General features: G+C 35.4%; 2 long non-coding RNA genes across 2 annotated transcripts in view; one reads left to right on the forward strand and one right to left on the reverse strand.

Moving 5' to 3' along the window:
• The window catches only part of LOC110357089 (uncharacterized), a 40,941-nt gene extending 29,050 nt beyond the window's left edge, over positions 1 to 11,891 (forward strand). Inside the window, exon 7 of the long non-coding RNA XR_010472391.1 lies at positions 7,850 to 11,891. This is a non-coding gene — a long non-coding RNA (uncharacterized LOC110357089). The remainder of the gene's footprint in view (positions 1 to 7,849) is intronic.
• On the reverse strand, positions 149 to 27,275 carry LOC110357088 (uncharacterized). The gene is made up of 3 exons (XR_010472393.1): positions 26,806 to 27,275; positions 4,116 to 4,187; positions 149 to 2,515 (listed from the first exon to the last, which is right to left on the reverse strand). It is a non-coding gene; the product is annotated as an uncharacterized LOC110357088 (long non-coding RNA).
• Positions 27,276 to 27,838: the final 563 nt, after the last annotated feature.

The raw sequence follows: 27,838 nt of genomic DNA on the forward strand, positions 1-27,838 counted from the left end.
AGCTAGAAATGATTGCAGACATATAGCTTAAAAAGCATAATAATATCTACATCTTAACATCCTTAAGGTTGCCTGATCATTCAACAACAACAACAACAACAACAAGAAAAAAATGGTGTCTAGCAAATCCACAGACATTACTGCCCATCTGTTGCTCTTTTGCCTGCCCCTTCTTCAAATCCATCATCTACTTGTTTTCTTGCAGGCTGGTGGCAGTCCTGTCTGCTTAGGAGTGTTTCTGGCCATAAAACATTGGTACTTGAATCACTTGACTTTTCTCTGCAAGAACTTCATCCCTTGGTCTTTGTCCTGGTTTTGTTAAAAAACAAGTTTCTCTTCTGCTGAATTTGCCTGCCAGCTAAAGCTTTCATATTAGCTGCATTTTCCTGGAGAACCAGATACATGTTTTGGTGAACATAGCAATGGAATGCGAAGTTATTGATAACAAATGGATGCACCTCTCACGAGAGGGGCAATGAGAAACAGGTGACCAAGAAACTGACGAATGAAGTATAACATTCCATTCACGTGAATACTTCATATAAAAGTGGGAGATCATGAGGATCTCTTCCGTTTTTCTTTTTGCTTATGGCTGACATTAAGAGAGGATCTTGTGAGTCGTCCCTGCGAACTGAGGCCTAGTGACAGACTGAATCCAGCTGTGGTTTGCTGCAGAGTCCAATCCAGGACTTTGGGCTCTGGCACTGCAGTTGCTGAGACTTTCAAGATTGGTTTTGTATCTTTTGTATTATTTTCTCTATTCTTATTAGTAGCATTAGTAAAACATTTTTGATTTTTCCAACTCTCTTCTCTCTGTCCTTCTTTCCCTCCCAAGCACCTGTCCTGAGTAGCAAGAGGTGGGGGGGGGGAAGGAAAAAGGGGGGGTGGAGAGGAGGTTAACAATACATCTGCCACGGTTTTATTGTCACCCTGCAGTCAAAACCTTTGACAGTCTTCAAAACCCAAGGAGATTTTTAATATAATATACCATCTCTCACTGAAATAAATGAAAAGGGGGTTATGAATAATCAGAACAGCCTATATTTTATTCAAAGCAATATTATAGCTCCTTGTTTTAGAACACACATGCAAAAAACACTTAGACAAGAAATTAAAACACAAATTATTAGAAACAAGGAGACATCAAAGTCAGAAAAATTTGCACAATCTGCCAGTGAGTGGAAAAAAGCATCACCCCATCCTCTTGCACTTACAGAATAATTTTCTGAAGTACTACACTGACATTTTCTTTCACTTTCTTCTAATAACAATATATGATGCTTGCTGTTAATCTTGGTACTCTTGTTAATTTTAATTTATGTATGCCTTCCTTCTTATTATTTACAGCTAGGTTGTAGATTTCTATTTTCTGTGTACCCATTTGTCTAAATGTAAGCTAAAAATCAAAATGTATTTATTTTTCCATATAGTCCATATTTTCCAGATTTGTAGTTATTCTTACGTCTGCAGAGCAGAGCATTTATCAGGAAAGCACATAGAGAAAAATCTATAAGGAATGCTTGATATATGTATATATATATAAAAATTAATCAATTCACTCTTTCTTGCTCCTGACCTGACTGCAAAACGTAATATTCACTACTGTGTTAATTTTTTTTCTTTTTTTTTTTTTTTTTTACATATAATCAGGTCCCAGGGTTGGTTTTCTTAGGATGTATTTGAAAAAGAAAATAATTCACAACCCCAGTTTCCCTTTAACTTGTGATATTGATAGTGGAGAGATGGGGCTGCTGATGCATTACAAAGTCAATTTAGGTTATTTTGTTGATGTTATTGTTGTTCTATTGTTAAATGATTTCTTATTTTGAGTTTTCTTAAACAGGATGATTCATATCCTTAATATGTTAAAGGATAGCTTTATAGAAATATGTGGCTAGAGCTGTAAGACTGAATTCTATGTGAACAGCTTAAGTACGCGGAAGAGATTCAATCCACAGCTTAACTATAAAGAAAATTAGAAAAAAAGTAGTCTTAAGGATACTAGGGATCTGAGGTAACGTATAGCTGGACTAGGTCAAACTAAAATTGTGAAATCAAAAAGAAAAAAGGTTATTACACTTAGGAAGACACATCAATATTTTAAAAATATCTAAAATATAAATGATGCAGGGTTTTGCAATATTGGTAAAACAGAACAAGAGCAAAATGTAACTGAGGCAACTTTATTCTGTGGGTTGCAAAAGAAAGGACCTTTCATTCTTTGAAACCAGCAAGCATGCCCCTTCTCCTCAGACTCAAATGCATTTAAGAATCATGTTTTCAGCCATGAAAACAGCAACCAAAACATCCAAGGTGCAGAGCTTAATTAGTGTTATTACTAAAGAAGGCAGGAGTTGGATAGAGACAGTGAAGTGGGCAGAACCAGCAATTATGAGAAATAAAAGTATTGTTACCTGCCACTGACATGCAAACGGATCAGAAGCATTGAGAGACAGGAAGACCAAAAGTTCCATCAGACACGGCAATCAGACTCAAAGCTTCAGCCCTGTGGTTCCTTTTTAAGAGGAAGAACAAATTGATAAGTATAATTTTTCTGGGCAAAGGTTTTTAAAAGCCTATGTGGACATCCAGAACTCTTTACCAAAAGGTATTGCAAAAATAAGCAGGAAATTAGCTATTCTAGGGTAAATAATCCTCTTTCCATTAGAACATTTTTCTTTCAGGCTAATATTTTCTAGCATTTCTGTATGCAGGTTAGTATATACTGCATTTTGAACCACATAGTGGCTGGCCCTCTTGGTGTTGCAAGTATTTGCAATTGTAACAAAAAGTAACTACAAAAACATGAAGAACTGTTTTTTTGTAACTTTCAGCAGAGCACCTGTGCTTCTGAATACGTCATTGTTTCTCACCACCTGGAGTTGATAATAAGCCAATTTTATGTCTGAAATCAAAAGGGTAAATAAATGATGTGTATAGAAAACCATGTGAAACAGGCTGATACTGCAAATGACTAATCACATGGATTCAATAGGAGGTTACGAATATAAATAGGAGTTAAGAACCCCTGCTGAACCTGGAGAATGGCTAACTTTATATACTTGAGTAATACTTAAATCATGGGAATTCAATATAACATTAAGTAATCTTGTGTTTAAAGGAATAAAGCTGAGATTATTCTTCTCAATTATGTGCAGTTACTTGCACATTAATATATATACTTTTATTTTCATATCATTTAAATTCACAGTTCAGTATACCTTCTGGTTTACAGAACTGAATATACATTTGGTTTATCAATATTCTGTGAATAATGAAGTCCACCAGGACATTCTCATCACTCAAAATATCAATGAGCTCCATGTCTATTTACCTCAATAGAAGTAATTTGAATTTTCAGTTGTTAAATGAAAGAAATTTGATCTTATTGATATTTGTAAGAGGTGAGATCACTCTCTAGTATCACTTAGGTCAACGTCAGACTATTATTTTTATAGTAGCATAAATACATATTATTTAACTAATTCACTTAAAATAATAGGCTCATAATATATACAAGTACTTCCCACATCTAAATACAGATTTTGCCTATTTTCATTGTTCACATTTTTTCACTGAATACAAAATTGCTATGGTATTTGACAATTTGGTACACATAACACGCATTCATTATAGTAATATATAAACAAAATAAGAAACAGTCCATCCTGTTATGAGAAAGGAGAAAAAGCCCCATTCTGTTTCACCCTGGTCAACCTAAATAAGAGTGTCCAGGGTGTTCCCTGTTCTAGATCCTGAACAGAAAATCAGGGTTTCAGGTGAACGCAGGTTTCAAAGCCTGAAGTCAGCTTCCTCTAGGCCAACACAATGTCTGTGTGGTATTTTTGATAAATTGAAAAATCCCAATTATATTATGTACATAAAATGCAAAAGTAGCACCAGAGCTGTTGCAATTTGAGAAGGCTGGGTAGAAATAAACAATTCTTCAAGCTTTAAGACAGTGGAGCTGGTGCGGATCTCTAGTGTGAAGAGTCGTATAGATTAACTGCTATTATTACCAAGAGAGTGCCTCTTCAAACCATCATTAAAACCAAAACAATATATGACCTGTTTGTCATTGGCTTTTTCCCCCATATTAATATGTTTGTGTTTACCTTCAACTTTGCTTTCTTGATTCCTGTATAAAACTGTGACATGTGACAGGGTATTCCACAAACACTGTGTCTCTGTGCAAATGAAACAAAAAGAAAATGAGATGGCACAGTTGAAGCATGGTATATTAGATTATCTTTTAACTTAGAGCTTGCAATTTTACACTTGAAAAAAGTCCAAATGTATATTCTCGTATCAAAAGATGCAATGGGTAGTCAGATCATATTCCAAACGTGAGGTTTCTTGCAGCAGCAAATCTTTCCTTAGTAGTCTATAAAAGATTTCACAAGATTTAGTTCGGGCAAAATTACACTTGTCTAAGCTTAGCTTTTTTTACAAAAACCATTCTTTTAGCCAACAAAAAAACCCCTGTGTTTTTCAGTCACTTTGAAGTTTTAACATCTTATTCTGAAACTTATGATACAGAAACTTATGAAGAAGCACTACTGAAATTAATATGCTGCTTTTCCAAGTAAGAAAATATACACTTATAATGTAAGGTTTCACCTCCATTTCCCTTTATGTCATCACAGACAAATAAGAAATTAAACTTTAGGCCATTCCAAAGTATTCATGATTTAATGTAGCAGAAGGCTACTACTGATTATGGAGGTTGTACTAGTTATCAAGTGTACAATCCATAACAGCAATGGCATTATAATAATGTATCTGCGGTAACACTTAAACATAAAGCAACTTCTCTAGCAGTTAATTAAGACAGTATCTTTATGACCTACTAACCTTTGATATTTCTGACAGCACAGAGTTAAAAGAAAAGATGTTATTGAGTCTCAAATTATCAAGGCTGCATCAGAGACTTCTTTTTACAGCTGTTATGTACACAATAATAGTAGATTTATATGGTTTTGCTATTTTTTTTAAACACTACATATAATCACTTGAGGAGATGCTACCCATGGGAAATCTATCATGTTAGAAGCCTGAGAATGATTGCAGCAATGATCTGGTTTTTATTTAGTGCACTAGAACGGTTTATTTATGTGTCTTAAGCAACACCACCATTTCAACTGCACAACAGCTTTAATTGTGATCTGACAGTTTTAACCTTGTGCCCTGAAAGTTCAGAAACATGTTAGGAACATGTGTACTTGTATCTGATGTCAGCATTGCATCATCCATCTGTAACCTCAAGCATCATAACCGTTTAGGGTCAAAAAGATACTGCCATCCACACTGATTTTATTTTGAGCTTTTTAAAGCAATTTGGGATAGGCTAAGGGAAAAAGCTACCTGTATTTCTGAGTAGTAAGAAAACTGCTTAACTGTATTAAGAAGGCTTGAATATATTAAAAAAGTTGTTAGCCATCAGAATTAAATAAGTAATGTGTGGGAAAGAACTTATTTAACAGAAAATAACTTGTAATATCCAATATCTCTATTACATTTTTCAAAAGTGTTTGATTTCTTTTATGAACATTTAACTCTTTTGTTTTGTTATGATCATTTCTGTTTTCTTAGAGACAAATCCAGTGCCTTGTAGAGTCACTTCTTAATGTACCTGGCTGTGTTACACTGGCAGAAGATGCTGAGCATGGGAAAGACACAATGCGGTAAAGCACAGAGCAGTAGTACAGGTATTGAGGTGACTACAGGAGGATGATAGTTGTTCTCAGAAAAGACTAAACATGCTGTTTGAGGCAGCTTTCCATAACCAAAGTTTGTTTTCAGTCTGCTGGGTTAAAAGGACTGCGTGCAACTACTCTTTGGCTAGTAGTAGGAGATCCGCTCTATCCTCACCCTTTACCTGGTCTGACCATTACCAACTTATTACAAAGTTCTGCCCTCAAATTTTTCTATAAACATAAAAACCAGTAAAATCCCATTGTACAAACAGTAACAGAGAAGGTTTGCAAGAATAATCTCAAAATTCAAATACAAAGTCTTTGCACAAATCAGGTTATTTTCAACACTACCACTTTTAATAGTCAGTCGTAAAATCATATGCAGCAAAAAACACATATGAAAGCAAAATTGTAATTTCAGACCAATCTTAGTTAACCAATAAAATAACAAACTACAGATAATGTCTCAAAATCATTGAATTTCATAACTTTGAGTCATATCACCAGAGCGTTACTTTTTCACCTGGTTTAATTTTTTTTATTAGAATTGTTGTGAATCTCAGAGAGGTCTTTTTCAGTTTTTGGTTCAGGATATTGTATTTTTGAAGCTGCATGACACAGAATCTTGCCAACTTCTGATTAACAATAAGAATGTTAAGAGTACTGGACTGCAATACAATGATAAGATTAAACTGTGAAACAGGCTTGATTATAAAAGACGTGGTCTGAAAAAACGTAATCCTGACATAAAATGTTATATATTATGGCTGAGAAGGAATAATAAACCAACTTATGCATATACTAAATGTTAAATATTCAATTATATTTTAGAAGTCACTCTTATCAGTGAAACACACTTGCTCTACCAAAATAAAAGTTGCATAATTGGAAATGAAAAAGTTAGAGCTGTGTCCTTCAACTTTTTCCAAGGTGCCTGTTGATTTTTCTCTGGAAGAACACTTGAGATGATTTTATTTTGGGGGTGGAGGGTGGGAAACAAATTCCTTTTTGTTCAGTCATTTTCCTTTTAACTGAACTATGCTGTTCCCATGCTCATCATATTTCAGGATAAATATTCAGCCTGGTAAACTACAGACCTATGTGAACATTTGCTTATTCATTGTGCATATGGGAAAAATGCAGCACATTTTCTATTTTCTATACACACATTCATACAATACTTTTGGGGTTTGATTATTTAGTCAGTTTTGAGCATCTGAACTTTACACTTCTGGATAATAGTGTTTTCAGGTATCGTGGTTGGCTTATTCAGGCTTTTATAGAGACATTGCTACCTACTAATTCAGTTTCCAGTACAAACACAACATGTTAGCTTCTGCAAAATGATCAAATACAGCAGCTGTTTGAATGGGATAAAATCAAAATATTAAATTTGCTGAATGGTACAAATATTTGACTGATAATTCATTTGCTCATCTCTGATTAGGAAAAGGTTTTGTAAAAGCCTTCTAAAACCTAGAACAAACTCAAGGACTTAATCCCACTAATCCTCCAAAGCTGAAATATCTAAAAAATGTCAGGTTAGTTTTGCAGCATGCCCTGTTGCTCATGCAGGTCAGCAGAGTCAGGTCCTAGAAAACAAACTGGCAGGTTACCAGGTCAAGCTGAGAGCTGCAATGCATTTTTTTGGGTCCCAGAATCTAACCAGTCCAAAGCATTGTGGCTTGTGCATCCGAATTTAAAGGCATGGATCTAAACTCTTTCTACCCATCCTCAGGATTAAACAATGTAAAGTGTTCAAAAACTCCCTCATGTGACTGTTAGTTTACTTGGTATTGTACAAAAAAAAATCCTTCCCACCAGTACTTTTTAGTTCTCCTGTTACACAGCTTTGTGCTTAAGGAGGAACTTGTTCTTAGTTAAGCACCTAAGAAAGCTGCAGAAGAGATAGTTTTAGTTCAGCATCACTAGGTTTCCTTATCTAGTTGAAAATGCACAGACTTCTGCAAAATGTTGGTTGAAGAAAAAGAAATGTTAGGAGCTAGAAGCCAAAAGAACAGTGCAAAGCAGTGGGGGAGGGGGAATAAAAAGCATAAAAGTAACGCAAGATTAAATTAGCTAAAAAATGGTGGAAGCAAGCTAACAATTTATGTTCAGTAGCTACATAATACTTCTTTTGTTGTCCTGCCCAGTGAGAATAAGCTGAATGATGGATGCAGTCCCACCCTTCTTTGAACCATGAGAACATGCCACTTGTAGCTGTGAACTAACAGACATCACTTCCATTAAAAGTAAGAAGATGGCGTTTTCTCCACCTCTTCATATGCATTTTGTAGGAGATAGCATGATAAAAGCTACAGGGTTAATGGAAAAATATCTAATTTTATGGTCTGATACCTCCATAATCTTTAGGATTTCAGAAAAGTATTTTTGTTTCTAGCCTAATTTTATTTAAGATACTGTATTGAAGGATTTAATTTAGATAATGTGCATACCCTCATATTTAAAATTAAAATACGCAAGGATTTTCTAGATCACTGGGGAAAATGATTATATTACTTGCTAGCATGCTGTTTATCCTTTACAGATGTTTAAGTAGTACTCAGCATTTCTTTTCCATCACTTTTGTTTTCTGCATCTGCTGAAGAATTCTTTAGTGGATTTTCCCCATGAAGTGCCATTCAAAATACTCTAATCTTTGTGTTGTTTCAAATTTTCTCTTCTCAACATGCTACTTTACATGCAATAATCTAGCTATTACTGCAGCTGTCTTTCTCCATGGGCAATTTGTACTGTTGTAGTTCAACAACAGTTAGTTTCTATGCAATATTGTATTGGTTTTGTTACTTTTAATTATTAAGAAAGTAAGCTGAAAGAAAATAAGCTTTAACGTTATTTTTAAGAAGGGATAACAGGATGTGTATGATGCTACTTCTGTAGGCTGACTGGCCTCAGTCATACCATCTCCCACAATATGCTCTGTTTCAGCCACATAGTTGAAGGAACACAGAGAGCTACTATTTCTGTAATAAAAATAAAACCACTAAAGGTCCAGCATACTTTGATTTTGGAAGTAAGCTCTTCATAAACACTTACCTGCGTAAGTTTGTGATTAACTGAAATTATGCTAGTACAGCATCTTTACAGGTTATTGTTACACAGCTTGCAAAAGTCTAAATCTATTTCAAATGTCAATATAATGCTAAGAATACCTTCTGGCTACAAAAAAACCCCACATAGTCTGGGCTCTTTTCATTACATTCCATTTCATCAGACTTCACTTGAAGCAACTAAAATATATATACTTAACTTTCACATGTAAACGTACCTTTATATTATCAACCACCAGCTGAATTTTGTATTACTTTTCAGTAAGTTCCTTCCTTTTAAAAATGTTGTAATCTATTCCATTTATTTGCAATTTTGTTATTCCGTAGTAGCAAAACGAGTCAACTATATACCATGTTCCTATCCAAAGTGTTGTAAAATGCATTTGCTGTACTATAATTAAATATCTCCTTCTTATTGAACCTCACTAGTTTTGCTGCACCCATTTTGCAATAGTGTTAATGTGCTTCTAACAGCATTTCATGGTAACAGCTTTGCTCCAGATCCTTAAAGAAGAGCCTTGTAAAACATAGAAGTTTTGATACATATGAATGCTAATAGAGTTATTTCCACCATGTGTATATGCTGGAAATAAGACTCAATCATCTGACCAGTGCATTTTAAATTTGGCAATCTTTCTGCTCAGTTGAGATCAGCAGATTGTTAAACACTCATGGGTCAGGACTTTTTATTAGAAGACCTTGGTCTTATATTCTCACTTAAAACAATTCATCATTGCCCTTTCCGTCTGAAGAAGTTTTATGTTTTGAGAGTTAATTTACTGTATAAAGTTTGATTTGATAGGCCCTGAACCTTCTGCTCAGAAGTTAGTTAACATTACATTTTTCCTACTCTTTTTTTTTTTAAGCTTTAAAATCATGGTTGATTTCCCTATAATGAATAATTAATAAAGTAAACTGTTCTGCTGGATGAATTAGAAAGGAAACAGAATAGCAAAATAGCCTTTTGCCTTTATAGTTGGGGTAGAAAAGCGTGATTGTGAAAGTAGAACATGAATATATGCATAAATGTTCAACTCTTTCACAGACCACCAGGGCTATCTGGAGACATCCCGGCAAATTTAGCCACAGGGCACACTAGCTCACGTTTCATTCAATAGCATAGAAATTGTATACATTAAAGCCAGAGTAATGTATTCTATCATGTTCCTATTAGCTATATGTAAACCAAAAATGCCTGTGTTTTTTTACAGATAAACGTTCAAAAGAGGAATTAGAAGAGTTTACCTAAAGAGATCCCAAAGCCAAATACCTCACATTATTCCTTCACTAACTTTAAAATCTTCCTTAGGTCCTCTGAGTTCTAAATCTAATTTTTATATTAATCTATATAAATCCAATTTTACATTAATTTATGTTAAGTGATCGCCACAACAACTAAGACGCAAAACAGTGAATAAAAGCCTACCTGACAAAGCTGAAAAAGAACACTTGCACTGCACCTGAGGAGCTAAACATACTGCTTCTACACCCAATTACTTTACACTGGCTGCTGACAACAGAAAATATTGTAGATCTCTTTCAGCATGTTCCACAACAAATCTGTTGAAATTTGTGATTTCTCCCAAAATCCATTATGTTTCTGTATAGCAGAAGGAAAACATATTTCCATATATATAAAAAAAAAAAAAGGTATAAACATTTTTATTTGGCATACAAACACTTCAGTTGAAGCCATATTTTCCATCAGAAGATGTATGTTTCCCAATATGTATTTTATTAACGTTATAATCATATTTATCTGCAGAATCCCAAGAATTCTTACAAAAGCAAATATGCAACATACATCATGTTTCCCAGACTTTGTGAATTCCCTCTTTCTCTTCAAATTTCCCCAAGAAATTTCTTTACCCTGTTTTCTGGACTATAAATCAGAATTTCTCATGGGAATAAAAAACAGTGTACCTCTTGATTCTAAGCAAATAAAAGAATCTCTGCTATAAATTAAGAAGCCCAAGGGTGTAATTATACAAATAAATTATTCAGAGGTAGATTTACTGTATTTTGGCCATTCTGTTAAAAGTCTACACATACATGCTCTTTTTCTGAAGTAATTGAAGCTATTTTACCTTAAATTCAAAAAGATATGTGCATACTTACACAACATTGTCAGAGAATGGATTTTCTTGGCTTTATGCCTGATTTGAAAAAGTAAAATTGAAAGTATTATGCCACAATTAATGATACCCTACTTGTGATATTATTATGTTCTTTCTTATATTAAAAAAGGAAAATAAAAACTGCAGACTATTAATTTCAAAATCTATAGGAGAAACTTCTCATTAGAAAACCCTCACCCCTTTAAAAAGCCCAGTCTTCACTAACATCACGCTATCAAAAAGTAAAAGCTAATATGTTAAAGTTTCTTTTTATTATGTGCCTCTGAGTTCTGAGCCTTGAAGGGCTTTTCATGATCATCTTTCATAATCAAGAAAGACAAGAGATTTTCACCATATGAGTTCTGAAATAAGTATATGCTCACATAGGTCCAATTTAATTGCAACTGTAGCAATACTTCTGATAAAAAGTCACATGTCATGCAGGGCAAAAACTGTAAATGTTTCTCTGCACGCAAGGAACCATCTCCGTGACCTGAGAGTGACTTTTTCACTAAATATAATCCTATGAGTTCAGTGTTTCTTCCTTTTTTCCACATTATGAAATATCTAACATGTTCTAAGTAGATTTCTTTTTCTTTCCTTTTCTTTTTTTTTTTCTAATTTGTTGCAAAGACATAGTTGTTGTGATAGATACCAACAGGAAAGTGTATTTGGAAAAATCAATAGTAAGAGCAAAGGTGTGAAACAGCTTGCCCTTTGTCACTGTGGTCTGGTTACTGAGATGAACAAAAATCTTAAAGAGTAATGAAATAACAAAAGGCAATCAGAAAATGAAAGGCAAGTCATTTCAAGAAATATTTCCTCTACAACATTAGGAATTGTAGAGGAACTGGGGGAACAAACAAAAACAAGAACAACTCCCTTTGACCTTTGGATAAAAAATAAAACATTATCGTTTTCAATTCATAGAATGCTAACTCACATAAGTTGCAATTACAATTCTGAGTACATCGACTTGCTTCTATGTGCCAAAATTCATTGATAGATTTTAAGTGGTTTTGTCACAGTTTCCTTTTGAAGACTGTGACAGTTTCATGATGATGCACATGCGAGTAGAAGCCTCACAAAGGACTCTCATGGCCTAGAGAGGCTAAAGGGAACATTCTTACCAAGTTATTTCATTTACTTCAACCTGAATGTTTGTTTGTTCTTATATCCACTTCCCAAATATTTCTAAAGATATCAGCAATAAACCCCTTCAGATTCTCAGGAATAGCACAGGTAGGTGATGCAAATATACTTGGCTTTATATTGTAAACAGATAGTGATATACTAACAACATTTTTAGTCAATTTTTTATGTAATAAAATGTTAAAAGTGATATTCCTCCTCCTACTTTCATGTCACCTGTAATGCAACTTTGTATCAAAGCAGCAAACAAAAATCTTGCAATGTCAGTATTACAGTAAGGTAAGCATTTACTTTTTTCAATTCACAGTTACCTACTAAAATTCATACTTCAAAAACCAAACTGAAAAGTAAAAGGTGAATTGTTTTGCAAAGATTTCAGCAGTTCAAATCAGGTGTCTTTTTTACTTAAAATTATTCCTTACAAAAAGACATATGCCATCCCATCCATTTAAATTTATTATATGGAGAAGGCAGTATATTATCATTTACATTGGAATGAAAACTTTAGGATTTCTTTGTGAATGTTGCTCAACCTTACATAACACTGGGTTTTATTAAAGCCCACAAACACTCATAAAACAAAAAAGCTTGTAAGTACTGAAGTGCTAGTTGCATATATCATATGAAACATCTTCAGGACACCTAAGTGTGGAATGAAGTGGTCAGTTACTATTTTGAGACCTCACTCTGCCTTTTATCTAGTATGGTTTATCACCAAGAATGCTATGCCAGCCCAAGCCCGAAAACAGGAGCTCATCAACTGGCAATGCAAGGAACATCATTTGATTAACCAAATATAGTTTTTGACTTTGAACGCAGCCAGCAATACATTTGACCCAGGGGCTGCAGCACTCACCAAGATGCCTGCAATGTATCCGGAAGGTAATGAAACAGAATTGGCTAGAAGAGAAATAGAAAAACAGGTGTTGAATTAATTTGCATACACGGGGCTGATTTAGCAAGTGAGCTACTGAAAGCTGATGCCACACTGGCTTTAAACCAGTGTGCTGTTCCAAGGCAAGCCAGTCACTTTCCCTGTCCCATGTATTACAGGAACCATGATTGCAAATCCTCCCAGGAGGATAAGCAAAGCACTTCTACACACGTGTAGGGACTATGACTGTCATGACTCTGGCTGGTCAGATAAGCCAATTTTACCTCTCATGGCCTCTTTTTCCTCTCAGCTAAGATGGCTGAATTGGCTTCTGCCCCTAAATGCTGCAAAGCCCACAGTGATCATGAATCAGAGCTCTTGGCCATGGTAGTTCATAGATCAATATATTAACAGAGACTAAAATCAATAATGGTTTGCATTAATGTGCTAGATTTTGAATTGCAGCACCTTAGGACAAGACCTACTGCTCTTCAGCCAGTTTTGGGACTTTTGAGTGTCACTCAGTAGATGTGATGGACAGCTGGAGGTGATAACCTCTAAAATTGACCTAGCTTGCATCAGTAAGGTTTGAGAAACAGAACTCATTAAAAACTCCTTTTCTCCGAATGCAAAAGAAGTATCTAAACCTTCTCAACCGCCCAGTCTAGCTTTCTACCCTTCTGGTGCTAGAAGAGAGGATCTTTTATTCATACTTTGTGTCTGCAAAGTCTTCCTTTCCATCATCTGTTTTCTTCATATTTTCCTCAGTTAAGCTCAGAATAAACATCTAATATTTTTTCCTTGCCTATTGTTCAAACCTTGTAGTTTTGTTTAGTTAATAATCCTACCAGTACCTCTTGCTTTCTGTTTTAAATTAAGCCTCCTCTTGACTTTACATAAGCTGAACAACATACAAAAATACACAGTGAAATACCTAGAAGTTCTCAGCTCAATAACCTTTAAAACAGGAAAGTTATAATAGCATTATTACTCATGACAATGCTTAGAGGTCATTTTTGTTTCAGAAGCATATCCTGTAACTCAGAAAAGTAGATATGAGCTGATAAAAAGAGCTGAAAGATCTACTCTCTGTGAGTGCCTGTTAAATTCTTCCCCCTACACAAATACTGCAACATGCCATTCATTTTTATACATATACTGTCATATGGCAGCACATCAGAATAAGCTAATTACGGTAACCTTTCCTTTGTTTACTAAAAAAGAAAACAAACAAGAGGGGTTAGTTTATTCCTATTTAAATACAATTGTGGAGAACACAAAGCGTGCAAGGTAAGAAGCAGAGCTGAATGTGTCCAGGATGTCCAGGATTGTCCATACGTTCAGGGAAAAACAGGTTGGGGCTACAAAATAATTTTCTCCCAGGCTGAGATGCAGGAATTTTAAAATATTTTTGCTTTCCCTCATAGCTTGAAGAGTTGGTTGCTCACTTCACAGGTTCTCCTCGCAGTTCTTTCTAACAAATTCCTTCTTGCTGCTCCATTGACCTAGGACATCAGTGATTCCCTGAATCTTTTTCATTGCCGACCCCTAGCTTTTGCACTAAAGTCTCAAGTTTGCTATAGAGTTTCTGTGTCCATATTGCAGCTGGAGTATGCAGGAGAAAGTAGCAAACCACCAGCTCCTGACTACTTCAACTTAACATATAGCGGAGTAAGAAAATCTTCCCATTCAGAATGGCCGTTGGTTTCTGTCCTATACAGAATGCCCAACAGCAAACAGCGCATACGCTGTTAGTTGAGGTACTTCCAAGTTGTCACAGGTACTCGCACCACGTTCCAAATGATATTTTGGCGAAGGTTGACTTCAGCACTTTGTAAATTACCAAAACCAGACTACACATGCAATTCATTCCAGAGAAAGCCAGTTGCATAATTGTTAAAACATCTGTGCAAAGACAACACAGCCTGGTTAATGGGATGAAATACAGATGTTTAATTCCTGCCTTACCTATAAATAATTTTTCTGCTTGAGAAAATGAAACTGCAGCTGTGTTCTTGTGCCTACCTTCCACACTGAAGCGCTTTGGTGGTCCATCTAGCAATTTTTGGAGCACCTCATCCTATTTCTGTAAGTCACTCCTGTCATCTCCACTGTCTGCTGGGCACTATGATTTGTTTACATGTCTGGTTTGATTTCCACTGCAATAATCTACAACACGTTGGTAGTACCTTGAACACCTTATCTGAAGGGAAGGAAACTCCTCCTTTCCACCTGCCTGTTGCATTGCTTCCAAAATATGGACACAGCTCAGACATTCTTGGCCTATGATTAAAAAAAAAAAAAAAGGAAAAAAAAAAAATGTGTACAAATTTTGTGAGATAAGGCACAGAAAATAATATAGTGACTATGGCACTGCCTGAGCTGGGTCAGAATTCAAGTGCCGTAGAGCTGGAATCAGGATAATGGAATTTTAAACAGAAGCACAAGAAAGAGGACCATACTTTTAAGACAGAAAACACATGTCTAACTAGACTCCAGCTCCCAAACCACAAAGAGCTGGACAGGATGCTAGAGTACAACTTAATTTCATGTCAACATGGGTAATGATCATAAAAATATCAATACTGAGACTAAAAATTCCTTTTGAAGAATGAACCTGGCATCAGAAACTCTTTGGTTTACTAAAAATATGTCCAGGCAGTACATTAATGATTCAGACTCCTTTAACCTTCGTCCACCTCCACTGACTGCGACAGAGCAGGAAGTTTCCCAGCGTCACAGTGGCAGACATGCTAAATAATTGCTACCTTGTTTTCATGGTGCAAGCCAAACCATACCCATCCAGTTGTAGACCAGGTCTACCTGTTTTCACAAAGGGTGGGTAGGAACTAGACTCTATTCTGACTTGAATTTCCACATGCTGCATGTTAGTCTCTTACCAGTTGCTCAAAATTGTAATTAGTGCTCCTTTCCTCTATCATTTGCCTGGTGAAAATGAAGCCTCCTGCATCCCCCCAACGCTGCCACCACCAAACACGCCCTTTGTGTGACACTGTAGGAATCCTGCCACAGTGACTGTTCATAGGTGAAAATCAGGTCACTCTTGCTGCCCTCAGTGGTGCCCTCATGGTCTGCGTTGCCACGTGCCCTACTCCTTACAGACAGCCCATACACACACACAAATACCAGAGAAAACATTATACAGAATGTGGGTTTTGAGCACTTGGTAATATGATTAAAAAAAACCCCAAACAAAACACAAAAACAAGTAAAATGAGAAAAAGATAGGGAATTAAAGAAAAAGATCAGTGAACACTTTTGGTGTGTACAATAACATCATTAAAACTTCTTCAGTTTCATAAAGGTAAAAAAGTCTGAAATTATTTTGTAAAACAAATCCTAGAAAATCTGTTTGGGTTTTTTTGTTTGTTTTGCTGAGAACCAATTCAGATATACTTAAAAAGCTTTTTTTTTTTAATATAACTTTTACATTTTTTTTATTGTTCCCTTTCTCCAGTAAAGCTTTTATCAACGTCATTTCTCATTTAGACCGAACCATACAATAGTAATTTCCAAAGGACAAACAGGCAGCAAGCTACAAATGCAAATTACCAGGAAACCATCACCCTTTTTTATCTTAGAAGCCTGAAATGTTCTGCACAACACAACACAACACAACGATGTCTGAACATGTTGTTGGCAACCTGAAGTGGAATTTCAGACACAGAAAGTGTATTTATTAGCCATAATATTACATGAAAGTACTAGTGTTTTGCAGATTCCTGAGTAGACAGGCATGGTCTTCTAAAAAAGTAAGAAAAAAAAAGCAGTGTTATTTTAGTGAACATCACGGATATGTACCCTCAGAAGACTCCACTTGCCTTTCTTCCATAGGTATCTTGGATTTGCTTCTGTGGATTAGCACAAGGCTGCCTGAAGAGCATTAGATGTAATCACCAACCTGACCTCATCAGAAACTGTATTCCCTTTCTCCCTCAACCTGTGCCCTTCTAATATAATTAATTAGATATCTGGCCTCATGCAGCCTCCTTAATGATAAATGTAATGCATTGCAGCAGCAAAACAGCATAAAACCCACCACTATCAGCTCTGTGGGCAAATAGGATGAAAAGTGAAAAAAGGATTTTCTGTCTTCAGCAAAGACACTCTAAGAACAGCAATACAAAAACCTGTTTCATGGAAACAAACTAAAAAGCACTCCAGAAACCAAACAATAAACTCCCTTCATGCCCTCACACCCAATAAAAGAAGAAACAAAGGGGAAAAAACCCTCTTATTTACTATTACTGACATTAAATAACATGACATGACTACAGCAGGTGGTGTAGTCTTTTTTTTTTTTTTACACTCTACCCAGAATATGTATACATTCAGTATACATGTCAACTCTGACCAGAGGGTAAAGCCAGGCTTCTGAGAATGTACCCAACTGAGAGAACACAGCCTTTATCAGGATGTCTCCAGCATAAAAAAAGGAAAGTTCACAAAAACGCCTGAGGAGGGTTTTACAACACATGGACCAAACACTGAAGGAAAAGGGACAGTTTCTGATACAAGGAAAAGCATGTTTGCACACACAGAGGCACATTCAAAGAGGAGTGGAAAAAGTCCTGTAATTGCCCGGACAAAGAATGGATTTGGTGCAGGGAATGGCATGGATGAGGTTTACAGCAGCTGAGTAACAAGACAGGGAATCCTACATTGCAACAGCTCCCAGACATTACTTAGCTTATGCTGAAGGTGCTGCTTGCTTTACCCATCCAGTCTGCAGTCTTTCTGGGGTCTCCCCATGTCAGGATATGCTTAAACCCCACCCCAGGGGGGCACTGGCACTGCACTATCCTGTTCCTTCCAGTTAATTTCTCAGTCCCAAATGTCATCATGGAAATCATGATCTTCCAATGTAGATGGACCCAATTAAGAGAAGCTGTCCTGTTGAATATTCTATAAATGATTCCTTGTCACCCTCATTTTTTACATCTCAATGATTTATTTTTCCCACTGATTCCACTTTCAAAGCACAAAGTCCTAAGAGGTCTTATGGAAGCATATTTTAAAGTCGGCCACACAGATCAACACAATAAAAAAGGAGCTTCAGATATTGTTATTCAGACATCAAAATACATTTGGTCTTGAGCACAGGATTTCAATGAATTAATTCCAGAGTACTAAAAGACTAAACAGACACACACTGAAAGATGTGTGCATGAACAGAAAACAGACATGAGCAGATCTTGTTTAAGATCCACACAACTTCAAATGTTCTCATGGGCCATCAGCTCTTAGCTAGTCTAACGTTAAAATATATGAAGATAAGCAAGATTATATTTTAAAAAATCTTGTTCTCTGTCATTTCAGCAGAGGCATAGTGTACTTTATTGCACATAAATTTGAATGTGAGAATGTGTGTGATATGAATGTTTCTGCAGTCAGAAGACATTGATTATTCATCAAATGCTGAGTTTCAGACAATTTTCCATTTCTAAAGGTGTGTCTACTGAGAAAAATAACAATGTTCACAAGTTGAACAGATATGCTATTCTTCAAAGTTTTAGCATATGTACATAATTTTAAATTCTCTGATTACATCTACTGATTTCAACAGGAATGTTGCTAACACATTAACTTAAGCATGGGCAGTCCTTGTAGCATGAAGCCCTGAACAAGTCTATACTAGCAATGTCATGCATTACAATAATCACATTTTCAAAATTTCAAAAAGCAATACTTTCTCCATCAATCCACAGGAAAAAAACAAACAAACAAATAAATAAACAAGCAAACAAGAAAAAAACCAACCAAACAAGTAAGTTTGACTCATTTTAACCCTATTTTAAAGGCAATCTTTTAAGTATCTCCCTCAGGCAGTGAAAGAATTTGCAACGAGTTTTGGTGAAACACTAAAAAAAAAACAACAGTAAAACAATCTAACTTTTAATGTTTTGAAATCTTACTGATTTAGTTCTTTTCAGTTTCACAGCAGTTATAACACACAGAAGGATGCATATCAAATTCAAATAGTTGCTGCTTTATCTACCTTGATACGTACTAAATATAATAAACCAAAAATGACATGATAATGGCTTCAAGGTAAATAACAGAATAGTGCCAGTTGTGTAACTGCCTCAAAATAGATTATTGTGTGAACTAAAGAATAACGTTTGCTACTGTTCTACTCTAAATGTTATACTTGCAATTCAGTACTTATACTGACACAAGGCACTACATAGTTTTCGGTGTCTAACAGGAAATTACAACTTTTCCAGGTAATTGCACTACTGTCAGATTTCCCTTAGAATAAGTTCACGGCTAAGGTATTTATGTATATTAAAAAAGAGTTATTTCACCTATTATAGCAAACTGCTGAACGAAATAATCACACTAATTTCAACACAAAAAAATTTTAAATAAAGTCTACTAATTCTTTACATCAAGTGGAGAGTCATCTGTAAATGCCTTCTCTTATTTTAAAGCAACATCTTACATAAGTGGAGACAAGATTTTTCTGTCTCATTTTGGAACTTACAGAACATAATTCTTCTTGTCCTTGGGTCACTCTTCATTTCCTACTCATGAATGTATGTAAAACTGAAATATGATTTTGGGGACTAGCAAATAATAACAGAGCAACTGCAGTATTTAATTTTCTGCCTTTTGAGTTGTTTAAACAATAAAAACAAATTTTCAAAATATTCTCATGTAAACGAATGGTCATTTTTTGTTGAGAATTCCTTTTTTACTACAACACCCAATAAAAATTCAAGACATAATGATATTCCTGTGAAAAGTATAAATGCAGCACAAGTAGTCCTTTTGGAATTTTATTATAAGGGTTGGTACTCAGAAAAACAATGAGCTTAAAAAAAAATTGGGCACATTCTGGAAAGTACACTATAGTGTATGCAGCTATCAAATTGCAATGGCTTCACAGTTGCTTCAGTACATTTAAAGTTGACAGATTCATTGTTCTTTCTCACGAAGACTAATTTTTTATTCTATCCTGTTGATTTTATTAACATAAATACATATATTGGTCATAGAGCATTAACATAATGACTTTTCCTCCCAGAGCCTTAATTGTTGCTAACGTATTTCTAATCCTTTTATGAAATCCAAATATAAATGAGTTTTAACTCACACATCAGAGATTTTTTGAGAAGCTGAAGACAATATAAAGGAATTAAGATGATGTGGAAGTTATGATGTCAAAAAAGTACTTCTACAGGTAATTAAAGGAAGCCAGAACTTGATTATAAGATACAGCAATGTGAAATTCAAAAAAAGGTACACACATTTTTTGAGTATGTGTAGGGTCACGCTATTAGACAGTTTATGAAACAAAAGTTTGTGGTCACATAAAAGAGAGTGTCTAAAAATCTAGCTTTCCTTTGTCTTGAATATAATTTTCATAATGGATGAAATATTGCCATTTATATAAAGGAAATTATCTTGAATCTACTTTCATTCTTGTGAGATAAACTAGCCCTACCAAAATTTCTTTTTTGCTTGTTTGTTTTCTTTCTGTTAGGCAGAGATGGAAGAAATCCAACAAATCCACCAGTACAAAAATCCCAGAAATTGCTTCTTCTTGCTACTGAGCAAGCAGAGTTATTTACTCATGGAAATCAGCTTTTCTTTCTTCTGGTTTTACCTCTTTTTATTTTCTGATGCTTATCCATCTAGATCTCCCTGCTTTTATTCTTTTAGAAAACATTATGCATTTGCAAGGACCAAAATTTTCCACCCACGTCAAAACATATACAGCTTTTTCTCCTTTCCTTTTCCTGCTTGTAATGTGGACAACTGAAAGCAGTTGTGCTACAACAAATCTTTTACTTAATCAGAAACTCATAGCCTCTGCTATTCTTTCATTATCAGGATTCATCAGCTCTAATCACCTTTAGTTCTCAAACCCACAGGGTACAGGATAACAAGAGTTAAGTGAGTTGCTTAGGGAAAAATCCTTCAAGGAGTAAGCGTAGTTGTCAATATTGAAAAGATAATCTAATAATCTATTATCCCACAGAGATTTGTATTTTAATTTAACTTGGCTAATTAGACCTACAACTCTAAGGATCTGCAAATACCCTTTAATGCTATTGATGGTAGAAGTCTGACTCAAAGTAAAGCTGTGACAGGAGTTTGTTGGAGATTTAGATCACCCTTTGTCTTCTAATGACAAAAAGCAAGTCCTCGGAGGAAGTGTTATCTTCGGCTTTCCTAAAAGAGGGTCAAAATCAGTCTCTCTCTAGGTCCTTTAGAAAAGAGTCTGATACAACTGTAAAGATAAGGCTTAATTTACAAATTTCTGCAAAGACCAGGAAGGTGCCATAGGAAATTCATCAGTGTAATATTAAAAACAGTTAAAAGCTGATAGTATTTTGATAGTGGCCTTTCAAGTTCCTCTTAAATACACATTTGAGGCAAAGAGAAATGACAGTTTCCACTCACCAGCTTTTGAGAACAGGACTTTCACACTTAGCCATCTTTCTTTCAAACCTGTTAAATAACTTATTCTATTAATTTCTGTCGTTTCAAATTTAAATTGTCTTTTGCAGTGCGTTTAGCACTGACTGGTGTTTCCAAAAGGTCTGTCAGTAGACCAGCACTGTAAGAGGTGGCAGAGAAAAGCACAGGCCGAGAGCTTCTCCTTTGACATATTAGTCATGAGTCACACACACACACACACTCCCCTCTGTTGTTTCCTTCTTGGTCCCCTCCACTTGCAGCCACCAGACATTCACTGCGAACAGGCACTAAACCGAATGGCTGACTGCAATGCTCGCTGAAACCTGTAACATCGCTGTTATTTTACCCACATTTACTCCCTGGGATGCAAACTTGCCCAAAGCAAGCCTGGTGAATCAAGGAGAGAGTTTCAGAATAACTGTCTCCTTTCTTCTGTTGTTTTAAATGTTAACAACCACCTAGGACTAGTTGCCAGAATGGATCTGTGCATGGTTAAGTGTGGGGTTTGCAGCCTGTGTGGGCAGTAGCTACAGGAACAGGGATATGACAGAATTTCAAAGCTGACCTTTTGCTAATGTTACTTTCAGAAGCAATAGAAAACACTCTTCTATAAATGGCATAGGTTGTGTCAAGTTGCTACTCAGCAATATATGAAACAGAGATATCAATCCTGCTTTCAAGTGAGAAACTCAAGCTATGCTTGAAAATGAGGTAGCAGTCAATATTTCCCACAAAAAAAGATAATTTTTTCTGTTTAAGCAACGTTATTTGTTATGTAACACTCCAAACTTCAGGAATATACATATATATACACATATATGCTAACTTATTACTAAATATGGTTTCTTTGTTGGTTTACTTTCTTTGTTTTTGTAAATACATGACATGCTGAAATGTCATTCTGTCATTTCGAATGACTACTATGATTACCTTCTAATTCATTACCATGAGTCACATATATTTAAAGACATGCAGATACAAAATCCCCTTGATTATTTCTTCTTCTATATGACTTTTCAGAAATTGATGTTTGTTTTCAGTAACCAGCATCAGTAAAAAGACATAACATTCACAAGATACATGCTGAATTTGAACAGTGAACTCATTAGGTGCATAGTGCACATGGGCCCCATTTACCAGAATGTTATGTGCATCCGAAGATAGGCACAAAATCCAGAAAGGTTAAATATTTTCTGACTACACTTGCTCAGCAAAAACCAGAGACGAGAAATCTGCTCGTTCCCTCATCTTGCGCAGTTGGTGTATGTATTATCCAATTCTGATATCACTTAACAATATGCTAAAGCAAGACTCCCAGCAGTAAGACATCTTTTAAGGTTATGTGGAAGTTTTTGTAAAGTCTCGAATATAAACCTGTGGTCAGACAGCCATCTCAGTGGCTATACATTACACAGTTAAACAAGAGGTTACGTGCTATGACAAAGTAGTGTTCAGGAACATTTTGTTCCAAATCAATAAAAATGATCTGTCAGATTAGTTGACAGATGAGACGTCATGAAAGTAATGATCAGAGTGCCCACTGCAGGTTTCAAGAAAGGGCTAGTATTGACTAGACTGTGTATAAATAAATGTAACTTTATTCCTTGAGGCCATCTGTACCACTTCTGGCCCTTTGTTGACAACCAGCTTTAAGTGGACAGTAACTTAAGATTAAATGGTGGTCAGAAACTTAAGATTAAATACAGGAGGTAGATGTGCAACCAAGGCAGGCTGATAAATCTGAACAGGCTGCTGCTGCACCATGGAGACTATGAGCTTTGGATTTGAAGTCCAGATCAAAATCTTTGTGGTGCTGGTTTCTTTTGTTTGGTTGGTTGTTTTTTTGTTTGTTTGGCTTTTTTAACCTTGAACATGATTCTGTATTCTTAACACTACACTGATTTCAGGCCAAAGTTTCAGATCCTTTTTGAATGCACGTCAGGCCAGTGTTTCCAGTTCCAAGGCTGACTAGTCCTCTTCCAGGTCAGTAGGACCTGCAACGTTCACCTCCTCTTCCACCTTCTTCACTTCCCAGAGGCAAATGCTTCATGCAAAACAAGGCTGACAAGTCATCCTGCTGACTTCCTATTGTAATATACAGAAATCCTACATTTGAGGATGTCATACCCAATTTGAAACTTTTTAAGTCTGTAGATTGGAAGGATTTAAATAGATTTTTCAGACAAGGCAAAGGAAAACAGAAGTGCATAATGGTAAAAGAAAAATAGAGTATGATGAGTACAAACAAATCGTCTCAAGTGATCATTAATATGCTGTCTGGAAACTGTAAGTAAATGAGTTGTCTAATGCCTAGTGATTGAAGCAGAAAAATGTCGATCTGAAGGCAATGCAAAGTTTTCAGGTGTAATGAAAATGTGAAAAAAGAATCAGTTTTCAATTAAGAAGTCTCTTATTATGATTCATTATATCTCCATTTCAGGTCATTTTGAATTGCCTTTGAATTCTTAATTTTCCTAGTTTTCCCTTTAACACACAGTTTTTCTAAAGTCTATTTGTTCTCTATTTCGCAGTGTACGTGTGAGCGACTGTACTTTGACTTGCGTGCATAACTTATTTATTACAATCCTGATTAAATATTTAATACTATGGATAGGTTATGGAAATTGTTATGAATTGCTGACAGTGGTGGGTGTTAACAGTCACTTGTCATTTAGGACAGATGTAAAGAAACATTAAGCTTCTTTATGCAATCAGGCACTGAAGCAATAACTATTGGACAGCTCTGACACAAGATGCTGTCCTTCTCCTCATCTTCCAATACCATAATTTCAGAAGCCAGCTAAACCCAAGAATATGGAGGTGTTCAACTACTGCTTTGGGAAAATTAGTAAATTATTTTAGAGGATAAAGCAGAAAAACAAAACGGAGTAAACAAGCACAAATCTGCCTCATCAGGTATAACAGCACATCTCAAAAAAAAGTGTTGAAAGAAATTTCTCACTTCTTGGCTGAGTGATGGTCATAGGAGGCCAGAAACAAGGAATATAGAATCTAGGGAGTTTCTTACACATAAATTGTAATAATTTAATCAGTGATACCTGATCCTCTTTTTTTTTTTTTTTTTTTTTTTTTTGCTGCTAATACCGATACATAAATATCAAACTTTTGAAAGCACTTCAAGTAGTAAAAATAACTGAGTTACACTATTTCTCTATTTCATTAGCCATTGTTCTCTTTGGGGGAGAGTCACTGTGTTTTCTAGAGATATAAGTGTTGAACAATTGGTTCTGCAAAATGCTACATACAGATAAAAGTTTAGGCATGGTGTTGTTACTTACCATGTATTTGAAAGGAATTATGTCTCACAGGCATGGAGTGAACCAGATGGTATGACAAAGGAAATTGGGAGTCATTAAATTGCAGAGAGGGAAAAAGATGTTGTGGAAGAAAATTAAAGAGCTAAAAGGCACATATGCCATGTAGAGAAAAAAAAAAAATAAAGAACTGGGAAAAATACTTTTGTATCTTCCTATGAACTATTAAAGGCAGAAAGAGTGAAAAACTATGTATTTTTTATTTTGTTTTGGGGATTTTTTCCCTTTCTTTTCTGAAGGACAGTTTTGATAAGAGTTTTATAAGAGTCAGTATCAATTCAGATAAAAGGGTCTTCAAAACTCTTCCTGTGAGCCATTTTCTTGTTTCATTATTTTATTCTAAAAGAGGAGTTGCTTATTTTCTCCTCCTTTGAAGAGGAAAAAGACTATCAACTACCAGATTTAAAAAGAAAAAAAAGAAAGTCTTTGAACTAAAATTAACTGTGGTATTTCAAGCTATTATTATTAAGTTTCAATCTTCTGTACCATCAAAGAAATGAGTCAGTATACACCCAGTATCACTTACTGGTTCTTAAGATCAGCTGTAAATGTAAAGCTAGCATAAATCAGCACAGGTTACCAGCTGCTATAAAGCTGTGTTGATACACACTTGTCTTGCTCTCACCACCAAGTGTTAAAATGTAGAAGTTATTTACTAAGCTGAGTAGGTATAATGTACGAATAGCAATGTCTATTCCAAGATTTTGGCTCTAGGGCACTCAGACACTTGACACTCACAGAAATCAAGGGTACCCCAGCATCACTCACCCAGGGAACAAGGCACTAAAACCAGTCAACACATCAGTCAGGTCCTGGATGGCCACTGCATATAGCAGCTCCACCTCCTCCACTCTTCCCAGGGAGGGCCACAGCTCATTATAAGTTCATTTATCTACTGTTCCTTTGCTTTTTCCAGCTCCTCCTGGATTAATCCAGTCACTTAGAGCTGAGCAGATGTGATCGAAGCTGTGCTTTTGGTTAGGCTTCACCCTGTACAATCTTGTAAATATTTGACAGACTCAACAGATTACACATCAGGCTCATTTGTATCTACATAATCTACCTTTTACTCAGGTAATTATGACCAAACTTGGATAGTCCTAGAATTTAGGAATTTATTTCAAGTCAAGCTTTAAGAAGGACACATTAGAAATAAAATTTCCAAACAACTAGCAATAGATATCAACCAACAAAAACGTGTTTGTCGTGGTTTGTTGGTTGGTTTTTTTTGTGTTGTTTTGTTTTGTTTTGTGTTTTGTTTGTTTGTTTGGTTGGTTTGTTTGCTTGTTTGTTTGGTTTTTTAATGTGGTGGAATGGAGGTCTTGTACAAGGGATTCTAGAAATTTCATTTTCAAAAGATGGCCTTTTTCTGCAAGTATTAGACCAGAAACTTAGAAATGAAAAAAATCCTCAACAAAATGTTACTTTGAAAAGGAAACAGACACTGAATTTAAGAAAAAAGATACTCTATGGCTTTTTCTGTAATATTCTGAAATGTACAAAATGCTTCAGAAAAACATTTCAATTTCAGTGTTGTTTTAATAGATCTCTTATCTTTTCCATATGTGTAACATTGATAGAGTGATTTTTGTCAATCCTAATCTTCCCCTGATTTTATAAGAAGTTTTTTCATTTCAGAGGCTTGTGTAAGGAACAACCTGGGAGGGTGAGGAAGTTACACATGCAATCAATAGTCTTCAACAGCCAAATCTGTAATTTAACTTCATAGATACTGATCAGACAGGTTATCATAGTAGGTTACTGACATGTTTATCCTATTGATAGGAATACCAGCTCAGAGAAGCTGATAGATTCCTGTCTAAAACACTTATTGACAGGGATGGAACAGGTTATCCAAATGATGAAATACATAAATAAACAGGTTAAATAAACAACAGAAATAAAGCTAAGACAGTAGCATTGAATGAATATTCCAAAATGCTGAGCAATGCATTCAAGGCTTGAATTGGTAAGAAGGCTTGAATTGGTAGCTGGTAAAGAAGTAAAAAATTATCTGTGTTCACCAACAATCCTGAAATTACCAAGAAAAGTATATCTTGGGCACTTGAGATCACATTTTGTTAATTTTACTAGATGTGAAATTATTACCTGATGGTCAGAAGATCCCAGACTGGAAGGGCTTGCATGTGCAGTCAGTACCATCTTCAGCACAGCTTCTTCTTGTGTTTTATGTGCTCAAATACTTCGTACAGTCTGAAAAGTATCAAATAGCGGAGGAAACATTCTTGGGATCAACTCATACAAGTTTAAACAACATTCAAAGAATCAACAAATAATAATAATTTAGTGGGAAAATACAGCCTGTTCCACAAGAAGAAAGAGCAGCTGAATACACCAGATAAATCATTCTGTGAGAATTATTCACTCAAGTCTAGCACAAATAGTAAATTTTATAAGTCCACAAATTTGAAAGAGTATCTTGTGCTTCTTTCACAGCGACTCCTTCCATATGTCTGTCAAATTCTTTTTGCAAAAAAGACAGTCTAAAGGGCTTGTCATGTACAGCATCTGCTTTCAGAACAACATAATGCCAACCTTCTTTCCCACAGATTCAAATGAAGGAGGAATCAAGCACGTAGTCATAACTGTGCTTTGCTGTGTCAAGAAGTACAAGCGTCTGCAGGTATACTCTTTAACTCTTAATTGATGTGCCATAAGTAAAGCCACACCAATTGTCATTAGCTAATATACAGAGCTGCAAATTATGCTAATAGTTAGTCTGTGTTATAATAACAAGTGCTCATGCATCATCCAGAAGTCTGTTTTGCTTTCATCCACAAAATAAACATAATTATTTTGGTAAATCCAGGTAAGTAATTTTGTCTAACCAGAGTAAGTAAGAGAAAGCAGATAATAGAAACTACTGACACATTTTCTTCTAATATTTTAACAAACAGTTGTATTCAATCAAATGGAACACATTAAGATTTTCTCAAAAAAAGCAGACAATAGCTTTCATTAGATTGCATGCCTCTGCCTAGAAGCAGTGTGAAAGCTATAAAAGTAATTTGTATCAACTCGTTACTATGTCACCTCACTTCAAGCCCATGTTAGATAAGCAGCAACAAGCTCTGGGTTAGAGGATTCCACTTATTACCATTAGCACAAACTCTAACAGCAC

Source organism: Columba livia, chromosome 4 (genome assembly GCF_036013475.1).
Source record: "Columba livia isolate bColLiv1 breed racing homer chromosome 4, bColLiv1.pat.W.v2, whole genome shotgun sequence".
NCBI classification, from domain to species: Eukaryota; Metazoa; Chordata; class Aves; order Columbiformes; family Columbidae; genus Columba; species Columba livia.